Source organism: Prionailurus bengalensis, chromosome C2 (assembly GCF_016509475.1).
Source record: "Prionailurus bengalensis isolate Pbe53 chromosome C2, Fcat_Pben_1.1_paternal_pri, whole genome shotgun sequence".
NCBI classification, from domain to species: Eukaryota; Metazoa; Chordata; class Mammalia; order Carnivora; family Felidae; genus Prionailurus; species Prionailurus bengalensis.
The window spans coordinates 99,210,851-99,223,816 of NC_057350.1; the positions used below are offsets into that span (position 1 = coordinate 99,210,851).

General features: G+C 36.0%; 1 pseudogene; it reads left to right on the forward strand.

Annotated features, from left to right (window-relative positions):
- The first annotated feature begins 11,270 nt into the window (after positions 1-11,270).
- LOC122492388 lies at positions 11,271-12,592 on the forward strand (annotated as a pseudogene).
- The last annotated feature ends 374 nt before the right edge of the window (positions 12,593-12,966 follow it).

The following is a 12,966-nucleotide window of genomic DNA, read 5'->3' on the forward strand; positions in this document are numbered from 1 at the left end:
AGAATGTGACCTTATTTGGAGACAAAGTCTTTAAAGGTGTGATTAAATTGAAATGAGGCTGTTAGAAGGGGGCTCTAATCCAGTAGGACTGGTGCTCTTATATGCAGAGGAAGAGACAGCAGGTGTGAGCCCACACAGAGGAAAAGCCATGTGAGGACACAGCAAGAAGGTGGTCATCTGCAGGCCCAAACCTTAAAGAAGCCAAGCCTGCTGACCCCTCGATCTTGACTTCTAACCTCCAGAACTGGTAATTAATTTCTGTTGTTTAGGCCAGTCTATAGTATTTTGCTATGGCAGCCCTCACAGACTAATTCAATTCTTATGATTTTTCTGCGGCTAATATTAGATCATGAGCATTTTTGCCTTGTCGATAAAAACTCTTCATGAGATAATATGCCAGTGTAAGGAAACATCATAATCCAATTAACTATTCCCTATTGTTAGAAATTCAGCTTTTGTGTCTGTTTGCTGAAGAACCTTCAAAGTTGAGAATTATTGAAGCCACAGGTTCCTTAAGATGGTCTGAATAGGAAGCTATTGGGTTGATTCTATGGGGCATAATGATACTGACAGTTTATTTCAACTAAGAATGGTAAAATATGCATCACACTTTTCACTGCAAACAATGTTACTTGATGACAGTGATACCTTGTTATTGCTATGATGGTTAAAAGCCTGTCCAATAACCCTCCATTTTCATGATCTTAAAACATAGCTATTAAGACTTGATTTTCAATGAAACTCTGCAGAGTCAATTTTCACATTTCCCTTTTTAAACCCTTCATTTCTGAATGTTCATCATGATTTGGTTTGAATTTCATTAACATGATAAAGGGGATTACTAGCAGGGGCTTCCTAGTTTCTGATTTTATCTTTGGATTCTTTAACAGCTTTGCTTTAAAATAGAATTTCATAGACTGCTACTTGATCATATTGATTAGTTCAGCTTACTAAGTATTTTAAAACAAAACCACAGAGATATTAAATCCTAACAATGGTTGCATATCTTCAATAACTGCTTCTCAGCTATTTAACCCACATCTAATACTACTTCTCACAAATAATCCAACCCAATAATACTTCTCACAAATCTGAAGCAAATAGAACAATTGCCTATTCTCTACTTGGTACATTATTTCCTGAGGATAAGCTTTGCCTGAAATAATTTGGAACTTTATAGAGTGATAAGAAGACCAAGGGAGTATTAATCAGGATTGAAAATCAGGTTCAAGCCATGCTTCTCTCACTAGGAAGCCTTGTGACCTTGGATATCTCCAGTGACATTCTTACGTGTCAGACTGGTTACCAATATAGTAGAGGTACTGCTAACAATAGGCCCCATCCCTCTCCATCCATCACAATTATTAGGGACCAAAGGCAACAGGGCAGGCACTGGTAGTTATCATCACCAAGTGTGTAGATGAGAGGTAGTTCATTGACCTTTTCAGACTAATACATTCTTGGTGTTCTGCTTATGAGAAAATGATGCATGGCATACAAATGCAGTGAGACCTTCTTAAAATCAAGAGAACAAGAAATCTTCTAGTTAGACACCTTCAGCATTTCCATGGTGTCAGGAAACTTCTCTCTAAAAGTTCACATTCCTATGTGTAGAGTTGCATATTTTGTCTTTTTTGAGAAGTAGGTTTTTTTTTTCTTCTCCTAAACATCATTTGAAATGCAGAGACACAACAAGCAACAGTCTGCATTTCCTGGAGTTTGACTCACACTGGTATTTTTAGTGATTTACACTTATTTTTAGACACTTTTTTAAGTGGTTTACATAAAAAGTTAGCCAGTTTCTCTATTTTAGTGCAATTTACCTCATGTGCTCCTGACTCGTTTCTATCAGTAAGCTAAAATAAATAACCAATTAGCACAGTTTTGTTCGTGTTTTAGAACTGAGGACGTTAGGTCTTCTTCATTTTGTGTTACTAATGGGAAACCATCAGTAATGGGGCATTTACAAATTAGTTTGGAATGGGAATTATTCTTTGTCTTTTTAGCTGTTTCATGGGGAATGAGTAACAGGATTTTTTTTTTTTTTTTACTATTTATGAAAAGAAGGAAAGAAGGTACTTGTATTAATGAAAAATCATCTTGGCTAAAAAAGTTCTCAGATCATTGAGTGGATCTAAAAATAACTTGTGTTATGGAAATACAAAATAGATTTCCTCTGCCAATATACTCCTACCAAATCTGACCCTAGCCTACCAAATTGACCTTGGACTGTCATGTGAACCAAATATAAACTTTGTGTTTGAGATATTGCCCATTTGGGTCTATATTACACTTTTTAATTCCTGGGGAATTTTTTTTTTAAGAAAATGAACGATCCTGAAATTAGCATTCTTTGAGATGGAACTCCAGGAATTCAGGATACTGGGGACTCTGAGAGACAATAAACTTTAAGAACCACTGAATTAGATAACTCATTTATCCTTAAACAGGTTCCGATGTTTGGTCAAGTTATTCTCTTTACTGAGGATATCTTCCATCTAACTTCACATTTCTGTCCTATTGATCTTCTAAGGCCTAATTCCAAAGTTATCTCTCCATGAAATCTGACCTGAGCCTTCCAGAGCGGAAGCAATTAGTTGAGGTTCCTTCTACTTTGCTTATACACCTTTGGTGGTACATACTCTGTCTTGGCAGCAGTTTGGAAGGTGACTTCCTTACCACTGGAGCTATCTTGTGGGGCACTTTTGTGGCTCAGTTGGTTAAGTGTCTGACTCTTGATCTCAGCTCAGGTCTTGATCCCAGGGTCATGAGTTCAAACCCCGTGTTGGGCTCTGTGCTGGACACGGAGACTACTTAAAAAAAAAATAATAATAATTAAAAAATAAAATTGTAAAACTAACTTGTAAGTTCTCTGGAGGCAGGAAGCACATCTTCTCCTTTTCTACCATCTGAGTGCCCATACTCAATATTCACACTTATGTTTATATATTGTGAATAGCTCAATACTTATTAAGCAGAATTCATCAAAACTTCAGACTCCAATGGAAAATGGGGCAAACAACAAATAAGACTAATCTGTATACTTATGTAATTATTTAAAGAAAGTGGATTAGACTTCAAGCCTCAGGATAACCTGAGAATCTTTTATGCTTTTTATTAATTTCAAGCTCCAGTTTCAGAAACAGTCTGTTCAAAAGCCATGTAGAAATGAGGTAATGCTGAAGAGTCTGAATACTCTTTATGAGTAAGTTTTCCAGATAAAAATACAAAATATCAAATTAGGGGCACCTGGGTGGCTCAGTTGGTTGAGGATCCGACTTGATTTTGGCTCTGGTCATGATTCCTGGGTCATGGGATTGAGTCCTGTGTTGGACTCTTTGCTGACGATGGAGCCTACTTAGCCTGCTTAAGACTCTCTCTTACCCCTCTTCCTGCTCCTCCCCTACTCACGTGCACATGCACATATGTGTGTGCTCTCTCTCCACCCCCCCAAAAAAAATCAAATTAAATTTAAAATTTAGGTAAACAAAAAATTTTAATATAAGTATGCCCCATGCAATATTTGGGGGCAATATCCATTGTTTACCTAAAATTCTAATTTAACTGGGTGTACAGTGTTGAGATAGGTTTCATCAAAATTCGTGCCTGTGAATGTGACCTTATTTGGAAATAAGCTTTTGCATACGTAATCAAGTTAAGATGAGGTCATCCTGAATGATGGTGGGCCTTAAATCTAATCACTGATGTCCTTATAAGAAGAACAGGCACAGAGATATAGAGAGGAGAAGATCATGTAAGGTGGAGGCAGAGATTAGAATGATGCATCTATAAGCTAAGGAACACCAAGGATTGCCAGCAACCACTAGAAGCTGGAAGAATCGAGGAAGGATCCTTCTCTGAAGGCTGCATAGAGAGACAGAGACATGTTGATTTCAAACTTTCAGTCTTCAGAACTGTGAAAAAATAAATTTTTGTTTTAAGGAACCTACTGTGTGGCACTTTGATATAGTAGCCTGGGAAAACAGTACACTGAGTATCCCACAGTTTTTATTTGATAAATCTGGCAACTCTGTGGAGATTCTCTTCAGTTTCCTAAGAATATTCATTTGGTCATATTGTCAGGCATCACATGATAGCAGGATGTGCTGTGATTATATGTTCATAAAACAGATTAGTTAATAGACCATAATTTTGATAGAAATTTGAATTGATTGTAGGATGAAATGGCTTCTTGACAGAATCTAACATTAAACAAAAATCCACTGACTTCTTACATAACCATGTGCCTATAACAAAGCCTATTTGAAATTTTGCTAGGATTCATCTCTCACTGTGAGAGGCATGATGGAAGAGCAAATTTCTACATGTGATTTTCTGGGTCAAAGGGCATAGCAGACAACCGTACTCATGTCTTCTTTGTCTATCCAGGTGCCCATCTGTATATAATTCCCATGCAGTGTGAGGATATCCTAAGTCTTGATGGCCTAAGAGTCAATGTGGTAATTAGCCTACTTGGCATCATAGAGCCAGATGAACCAGAGAGTTTATTTCATTGGAGTGACCCTCAATCTACAAAGAATGAGAGATGGTAGGTAAATCTGTCAACTTCATGAGTTCTCAGTGGTATAATGAGGTACATTCCAGTCTCTCAGATGGTCCCCAGTGAGACTGAATCCCAGTTGCCCACAGAGGTAACCTACTCATCAACACACCCTGGCTTCCCTTGCCTCCATCTCGCTTCCCCACTCTCTTATGTGCTTCCTGAAATCACATACCAAACAGTGTCTGAAACTTTGTCTCAGTATTTTTTTTCTTTCTCTCTCTTCATTTTGGAAAACCCAAACAAAATCAAAGTGAACACACACTTAAAAAGCTTTATGTTTTAAAATAAATACCATTAAATTGCTTTCCAGAAAGATTGAATCTGCCTGCACTCCTACTAAATGATCTTTACTTTCATTTTTTAACCAAGTGAAAGACTTGCCCAAACTTCTGAATCCTGTGTGACAGAGATAACCCCTGGCAGCCAGATAGAGCTAGAATACTTTTGAAGGTACATTTTGTCATTAATAATTCCAGTGGCTGAAGTTTTAATGAATTGCTCAAAATACCTAACTCAAAAACCAGTCATGCTTTTGCCCAGTGAGTTTTAAAGCTTTGTGTTTCCATTCAGATCAGATAAGTATTTTTATTTCTACTACTTGGCTGGAAATCTGACATAATTTTAAATGGGGCCATTTAGACAAGATTCTTTTCATTTAAGCTTCCAATTCCTAAAACATAACCTCCGGTATTTTATGGTTTTCACTTTTTGAACATTCCTTATAGTCACAGGATCTAGACAAACAAATTTTTAATTGCCCTTTAAAGGAGATATTCCACCTTCAAATCTGTTTTTTCCACCTTCAAATATAATAAGTAAAATTACTGTTAATTTTCTTGTCTCCACCCCCAGTGTTTCAAGAATGTTATAAATAAAAGTTTTACACTATCATAATAGGATATTCATGTGTCTGTAACAAAATAGATAAGAAAAAGGAGGTCTCTCTCTCTCTCTCTAGGATTAATAAAGCCCTTATATTCACATTTATTAAATCACGTAAATAAATAGGGCAAACCAAAGGGAAAGCAATTCTGAAAATTTATTTTTGTCATGACAGATATATGTCCTCTTCAAGTAACTAAGATGCCTGGAAAAGGCTTATTATGTTTTCCTTCCCTTTTGGGTCTTGGTTAATTCTCTAATAATATTACAGAAAAATCAATGTCAATCTTCTAGAACAGATCCTTCAAATGGCCCTGTTTTTATCAAGCAATTATTCCTGGAAATAATACCTTCAAGGCTGATTAGCAAGATTTTTCTAAAATAGCATAAATACACTGAAACTTATATGGTACTTACAGATTGTGCTGCAATAATTGTGCCATGGATACATTTGCCTTAGTCCAGCTCCATCAGTCCTAGAGAACCAGAAAAGATGAACCCTTATGGTAAAAATGATTATGACAGGAGTTAGAGACAGAAACATCTAGATTATGTGTGGTGTTTGTATTTGTGTGTGTGTGTGTGTGTGTGTGTATGTACATGTTTATACATATCTTCTAAGGCCAGTCAGTCTGGGTAAAGATGATTGAGGAAAATATTGAGGTATCACTTGATTAGTAATTCAGTAGTACTGATTAGGATAATTGGTCAAAGAATGGCATGTTGAGAGATGGAGAAATTATCATTCTTATTACTTATTTCATCCAACAAGTGCCTTATCTTAAGTAAATGAGTCTTGATGGTGATAGTTCAGGTAGCATTTCTCATGTAAAAGAAATCCTTATTTTAAGTAGGGCAAAGGTAGTGTTATTAGAAATAATGATATGTACAAAACCATAAAATGTAAAACTCAAGAAGTTTTCCTTGCAGAAATCAGATTTGTGGTTACCAGAGGTGGGGTGGGGTTTGGAAGAATTGGATGAAGGTGATAAAAAGATAGAAATCCTATGGGGCACCTAGGTGGCTCAGTTGATTAAGCATCTGACTTTGGCTCAGGTCACGATCTCACAGTTTGGGAGTTTGAGCCCCACATTGGGCTCTGTCCTGACAGCTTAGAGCCTGGACCCTGCTTCACATTCTGTGTCTCCCTCTCTCTGCCCTCCCCTGCTCACACTCTCTTTCTGAAGAATAAATATTAAGAAAAGATAGAAATTCTTTTATTCTTCTAGTTATAAGATAAATACCTACTGCAGATGTAATGTACAACAGATGATAATAGTTAACATGGCCGTATGGTCATTTGAAAATTGCTAAGTAGATACTAAAAGTTCTCATCACGAGGAAAAAAAATTACTTTCTAAATATATCTATATGAGATGATGGATATTAACTAAACTTATTGTAATCATTTTGTAATATACATAAGTCAAGTTATGCTGTCACTAAACTTATACAGTACTATATGTCATTATTTTAATAAAACTGAAAGAAAAAAAATTTTAATAAAAATATAGTGAAAGATACATTTTTTAAAGAGATGGAAAACAGTGTTAACTTAGCTAGAATGATGGTCCAAGATCAAGGAAATGAAATTAATCATGATGAAATATATTTGCCCACACATACATTAAAAAAATTAATGATTTCATAGATAAGTCTGAGAGAAACCTGAAAATAGAAATTTATATTAAAAAGTATAAAAACTCTGATATTACTTGACTCCCTTGTTTAACATGTGGCTATCAAAGAAAATAATGGCATAAAAAAGTTCTTTGATAAGTTTCTTGAAAATTAATATGGATAAATAACTAAGGCATTTTACCTATTTTCTATACAGAAACAGGGACTATGTAACTTGTTATATCGTATATCTGGACATTTACTGTAATCCTTACATGTCAGTATTATTTCGTACAATTTCAATGCAAACAATATTATAATGCAATGCTCATAGTACAGCAAGACTTGATGATTATTATCCTTAATAACAACTTAATTTTTTAAAGTGTAATCTTTTGGGGGGATATCATTTGTTTTGACAGCTTGTCAATAGAACATAATTCTTTGGAATTTTTCCTATTGCATATACTCTCATTGTTACCTGTCAGTCTAGGGTTCCATGAAGCTAACTACATAATTTTACAGGCTGAAAGTGATGAGTTAGATATTCCATGGAACTTGCTACAGCATAATCTGGAAACAACCAAAGGATAGAAGAATCAAGATTCAACATTAGAAACTTAGAGACTGTTCTTCCAAGTATGAGGGAGAGCATGTGGTCACAAATACAGGGCAGTAAATTCTAGCAGTGTATAGCTGGTGACATAATTATGGTAACTAGACTTCTCATGGGAATCATTTTGTAAAATATAAAAATATTGGATCACTATGATGTACACCTGAAACTAATAGGTTACTGTAGATCAACTATGCTTCAAGAAGTGTAAAAAAATTTAGAAAGTACATCACAAAAAGGCTTGCATTCTATAGTGATTTGAAAGGCTGAATTGTAGCTCTGACTATGGACATTCCAACTCCTTAAAAAGGAGTGCTCTTGCCCATCTTTGTATAATTCAATTCTGTAGATACCATTTTTCTTTAATAGTGTACATCTAGTGCCATCAGATAATCTTTGGCTAATTGCTTCTCTTGTACCACAAGGAAAGCATCACTGGTTAAAAAAAAATAGTGCATTGCATGTATTTCAATATGCTAGCAGCTTTTGCTCTTATACTGTATGTTAATACCTGATTAATGTTTTGGCATTTTCTTATAATGACAATAGTCAATGAAACGGCTTTGCTGTGGTTGTCTTCCAAGGAAGAAAACAGTGATAGAAATTGTGTAAACTTAGGAAGGTTTGGGATGGCTATTCTTATTTTGGAGCTATTTTGACAAAGACTCTTTTCGCTGTGCAAATCTAATAGTATCAATTTGTTAGCCTTAGAAAGTGATAATTTCCTGTTAAAAAATAAAATTTAGGTACCCAAGCATAACTTCTTTAAGTTTTAAATAAGTTTTGGGGTGTGTGGGTAGCTCAGTAGGTTAAGCATCCAACTCTTGGTTTCCACACAGGTCATGATCTTGTGGTTTCGTGAGTTTGAGCCCATGATGGGCTCTATGCTGGCAGCAGGGAGCATGCTTGGGTTCCTCTCTCTGCCTCTTCCCCACTTGTGCTATCTCTGTCCTCTCCAAATAAACATAAATAAACTTAAAGAAAAGTTTTAAATGAGTTTTAAGTAAGTTTGCCTTCTGATAAGCTGGTGATTAAAATATTCTAGCATAAATTAAATCCTGATACCGTAGGAGCTTCTTCTATCAACAGGGTTAACAAATGGGCGATGCTAAAATTGAATTATTACTGAATGAATGAAAGTCACTTTACTATCCCTGATATCGCCACCCTGGTAATTATTAATTGTTGATACACTTGCCCTGTGGCTAAGGGTCTGCTGAAGTTATATATTTACTTTAAAATCTTATGCTTAAATCAGAAACACAGGGGATATAAATCCCAAGTACCTATTTTATTAAAAGCTTTGCAGGCAATTTTAAATACGCGAGGGTGAAATCTTAACTAAGCAGTGTCTCTGTTAACTAGTAAACTGATGTATGTTGAACTGCTTACACAGTAAGTGGACTTTTTACAAAATGATTAGACTGGTTTTCAGTTTTCTTCTTGCTCCAGAAATTACATTTTTGACTTTCACCATCAGTGTAATGTCTGAATCTTGATGAAATAGAACTGAATCTCTGTGTTAGATTCCAGATTCTTATCTGGAACTGTAGTGAACAGGTGCCCAGGTGTCTCTTATGAGCTGTTCTCTTGGTCATGCCACAGACAAAATGGGTTTTTTCAATGGCTGAAGAAACAACTGTGGGAAGGCAATGCTCATCAGGACAGTTTTGATGATATTGCTATGTGATCGGTGTCAAGTGGAAGAATGTATAACAGCCATAGTACCTTTAACAATTAGCAGAGTGAGATAATATTTGGGAATGGCTTTGTTGATATCAGACATACTATGAGTGTTGCAGTGTGCATGTATCAGTTTTTACTGATTGCATACACTATGGAATCCCAAAATGAGTTAATCTAGAGAGAGTAAAACTGAGCTTCAGTGCTAAGTGAAGACTTGGGGTTATGTGATGACAGATGGTATAGACTCTGTGACAGCTCTTGATTAATTTATATTAGAAACCACTGCTTTAGTTTCTTTGGCAGATAGAGATGGCTTGAAGCTTTCTTTAGGCAATGATAAACATCAAATTTGATGCATTTAAATTCTACCATTGTGGCTTCCATTTTAATAGCATATAGGGTGATTTTGTAAATATGTTCTCCAAGAAATCCCCAAAATGATGTTGTTACAACAGATGGTGTGATTCTGCAATATAAGAATTACTACACCTACCAGGAAGAAAATTTGTTTTATCAAATTTCAGTTTGATTAGAACTGATACAGATTACACGTATGCATTTGAAGAGCCATGGATATTAAATTTCTTTGTAAAATATTTGGTAAGGAATTAGTTTGGCATAGGTTTCCAAGTTATGAAGAACAGTGATTTTTTTTTTTTTTGATTCTACATATTATTTCAAATGGGAAGGAAGCCTTAGGTCCATAGTTACTCTAAAGCAGAGTGGCCAACATCAGTCTCTTATTGATAGGGTCCAAGTCAATTTGGATGATTAATCTAAGAGTTAATAATGAATTTACATTCAATAATATTGATAAACTTTATTCCTAACAGTTTTCTTTTCTCATTAGGAAAATAATGCTGTGTTAGACAGGAGAAATAGATCTAAGAGGATAAAGAGTCATCAAAGTGTCCTGCAGTAGAGGGAAATCTACTCTGATTTAATCCATCCTAAGATTACACAATTTCAGGCAGAATTCAAAGACAAATGTACAAAAGAGGAAAAATACCCGCCTAAAAGCCAATGACTTTACATAACAACCACTATCTGGGACTTTAATGATATATTTTTGCAATCTGGCTATTATATATCCGTGCATGGTGGATTAAAAATGGCCACAAATTCTTTGTCACTCTTTCCATTGACAGGTTGACTTGATTGCCCATTCTCAGCTGGCCACTGAGTTCCTTAATTAATAGAATATGGCAGAATAGATGCTGTGCCAGTTACAGGCCTAGATTTATGAAGACTTTACCTTGAAATGACACTCTTGAAACATTTCTTAGATGCTGGACACCACACTGTGAGCACCCAGGTAGAGCCCATGTAAGGGTGCTCTTGTTGATAGGCCAGATGGGCTACTTGTTTTTGCTGGGATCCCACCTCTACTGCCAGTCATGTGATCAACCATCTCAGGTGGTCCAGCCTAACCAAGCCCGCAGATGACTATAGCCCAGCCCATGTTTCATGACACAGAAACAATCACCCAGCTGAGCACAGCAAGCCCACAGAAATATTAAAGATAAAATTGTTATTGTTTTAAACCATTTATCCTCGAGGTGCTTTATTACACAGCAATAGATAGCCAAAACACTTTCATGTCTGAAAAGAAAGCCCTGATAACTGTGTCTGGACAAAGTGCAGAGAAGGGGACCTGAAATTATATTTAGTCCGAATATGAGTACCCGGTGACAAACTCAGCAAGAGCTAAAAACATTTCCAGGAGACTGGCCAGGGCCTAGCATCTGAAACACATGCTATAGCAATATAAGAATGGTTAACATAAAGGAATAAGTACCTCAAATAGTTGGCATTTACATTTACATTCACCTACCATGCTATCCAGAGACAGTTATACTCCAAGTCTCACATATCCAAAGAAAGTTGTCAGTTTTTAACACTTGGTGTAACGTGCTTGAACGTTGGTTGTATTCCTTTTAAGTCTTTATTAAAATAACTGTCATTATTACCATATGACCGATGGAAAAGATTTTGCATCTAGGGGATTTGAAATGTCTGAAGTTCACTTGAATTTAGAGAAGATGATCGAACAGAAGAGTACAGTGGTAAAAGCTTTAACTGGTGGAATTGACCACTTATTCAAACAGAATAAGGTTGTTCACATGAATGGATATGGAAAGATAATGGTCAAAAATCAGGTCACTGCTACAAAAGCCAATGGCAGCACTCAAGTTATCGATACAAAGAACATTCTTATAAATACAGGTTCAGAAGTTACTCCTATTCCTGGAATCACGATTGATGAAGATACAATAGTGTCATCTACAGGTGCTTTATCTTTAAAAAATAAGTTCCAGAATAGATGGTTGTCATTGGTGCAGGAGTAATAGGTGTAGAGTTGGGTTCAGTTTGGCAAAGACTTGGTGACAGCAGTTGAGTTTTTAGGTCATGTTGGTGGAGTTAAAATTGATATGGAAATATCTAAAAACTTTCAAAGCATCATTCAAAAACAAGGATTTAAATTTAAATTGAATACAAAAGTTACTGATGCTACCAAGAAATTAGATGGAAAAAATGATGTTTTATTGAAGGTGCTTCTGGTGGTAAAACTGAAGTTATCACGTGTGATGTGCTCTTAGTTTGCATTGACTGAAGACCCTTTACTAAGAATTTGGGACTAGAAGAGTTTGGAATTGAACTAAAGCCTGGAGGTAGAATTCCAGTCAATACCAGATTCCAGACTAAAATTCCAAATATCTATGCTATTGGCGATGTGGTTGCCGGTCCAATGCTGGCTCACAAAGTGGAGGATGAAGGCATTATCTGTGTTGAAGGAGTGGCTGGTGGTGCTGTGCACATTGACTACAATTGTGTCCCATCTGTGATTTACATGCACCCTGAAGTTGCTTGGGTTGGAAAATCAGAAGAGCAGTTGAAAGAAGAGGGTATAGAGTACAAAGTTGGGAAGTTCCCCTTTGCTGCCAACAGCAGGGCAAAGACCAATGCCGACACAGACAGCCCGGTGAAGACTCCGGGAGAGAAATCCATGGACAGGGTACTGGGAACACATATTCTCGGGTCAGGTGCTGGTGAAATGATAAATGAAGCTACTCTTGTGTTGGAGTAAGGAGCATCCTGTGAAGATATAGCTAGAGTCTGCCATGCGCACCCGACCTTATCAGAAGCATTTAGAGAAGCAAACTTGGCTGCATCATTTGGCAAATCAATCAACTTTTAAAACGGAAGATTATATTTTTCTGAAATTTCCTGGGAGCTTTCGTAGAGGTCACATTTCTAACAGGAAAGTCTCACAGCTCCAAGAATTTCTAGGACTGAATTATGAAAATTTTGGAAGGTTTTAATAGGTTTTGATGGAATGGAAACCATAGCTGAAATTATTCCATTTCATCCATTTTGAATAAATTTAATATTTTGTTTCAAAAAAACAGATTTTATATGTTTTATCTCATCCCATCTTCACAGTCCTGTAAAGGGATTATTATTGTCACCTATCTATTGATGATGAAAGTTTGGTTCTACTTGGCAAAAATTGTTTAAATTGCAAATGATATAACTGTAATTGAAATAAAATGTTTTATGACTCTAAAGACCATGATCTTCTCTCTACATTACGTAG